Source organism: Arachis ipaensis, chromosome B01, assembly GCF_000816755.2.
Source record: "Arachis ipaensis cultivar K30076 chromosome B01, Araip1.1, whole genome shotgun sequence".
Classification (NCBI taxonomy): Eukaryota; Viridiplantae; Streptophyta; class Magnoliopsida; order Fabales; family Fabaceae; genus Arachis; species Arachis ipaensis.
Genome location: NC_029785.2, coordinates 131,522,842 through 131,524,647, shown reverse-complemented (window position 1 = coordinate 131,524,647; position 1,806 = coordinate 131,522,842).

Below are 1,806 nucleotides of genomic sequence, written 5' to 3'. Positions count from 1 at the left end.
GAAAGAGATTATTATATAAGAAAACATATTTAATATATAATTATTTACATGTCTTTACTATCTATCAACTAAATTTTTTGAAATAACACAAGCTCTTGTTAACAATAACTAAATTAAGACATTCTTTTAGAATTAAGATTTTCCTGCATTATTTAATAACATTAGAAATATTAAAATTTTTAAGTTTATTTGATTATATTTCTTGGTTTATATCTTTTGTTTTTATTTTCTTTGTCACAAAGAATTTGACAATAAATAAATAAACATGGCAAACACATTATAGGCTTATAGCTTATATAGAATTCCTTGTACATCAGTTAGTTAGGCAATGCCGCCTTATAATATATACCAAACTTGTTTTTAATTTCTTCATCTTAATTCATAGAGGTTCCGAATGTAATTGCAACTTCCAACTGCCATCTTTATTCTGCAGCTATATATAACCGACCATATTGTATATTTCATTATTTTGATAGCATAGAAATTATTGGTACCTTTTTGTTTTGCTATTACTAATTTAATGCAATAACATTATGGAATAATTGATGGTTTATTATATAGGTGCAAGGATTATTATTCTCCTCTACTTATGGTTCATGCATAATGTAATAACTTGCATAAAGGTATATATATTTATAGAGGGTACTATTTTAGAAAACATTATCAACTTGACAATACATTGAACAACATATATTCCCACTTGAATATTTGCGTATGTGGCAAATGTGAAAGCAGATTGATTAAATCAACCTGCGATTCCAATTGAATATTTTGTTTTGAGAATCATATATTTTTAAATATCTTAACCAAACCCATTTGCATTTTTAAATAGAGCCATGTTCTAGATGTGTGTGTCACCATCTATGATTTTATTAATTTCCATACAAGATTAATGTTCATCATCATCATCATCATCCACTAATATATAAATATATAACAACATCAATGGTACTTGTGAACAAGATTTTTAAGTTGTTGATATTGTAGACTAGTAGTCGATAATTCCAAAAACTTTTTTTTTTTAAAGTTGAACACTACTATTTAATTTGTTATTCTCTTTCCTTTGAAATATTTTTCAGTAAAAATTAGGTCCCCTTTTTTTCAAGGTTTCAGTCTCAAACTTTATTTAGTATATTGGTTTAGATGCATTCTAGATCTTCCATGGTTTTTTTTTTTTATTGTCTATCTTCAGTTTGAACTTGTCCTGTTTGTAACTGGGTCTAGATAGTCAAACCAACAACTTTTGACCAAAGCAATAGCAGCAAGATAAATTGGAAAATATGAAAGAGATTGAAACATTTGAGAAGTATTATAAAATTATTGCTCAGTGTTCCTCCAACCGGAGCATAAAAGAATGTTATCCGATCTAATCAAAACAGCCTTATTTGTGAAGTTTCTTTTGAAGATAACATGTACACTTTTTTTCCCTTCCTCTCAAGCAGTTGGTATTAAGTTTGAATATGATATCAGAACACTTATTCCCCATTTAGACTTGAACTTTCTTGGCAAACAAATTTGGATATGAAAGTAGGAAGAGTATTATATTTTAATGTGGTAATTTTTTTTGTGTTTTTTAAAATTATGGGAGGTATACAAATTAAAAATTTAAAAATTTGGGTACACAAATTGGACGGTTCGAGGTCCGATTTTTGTACTTCTTACAAATTGGACAGTCTAATTTGTATTCCATAAATTAAATCATCTCACATTTTAAAAAAATATAACAGTAGATCACAATTTAAAAAAATATCATTGTTAACTGAATATTAAAAATAAAAATGTGAACTTTCTTCTTAAACAAAGTTT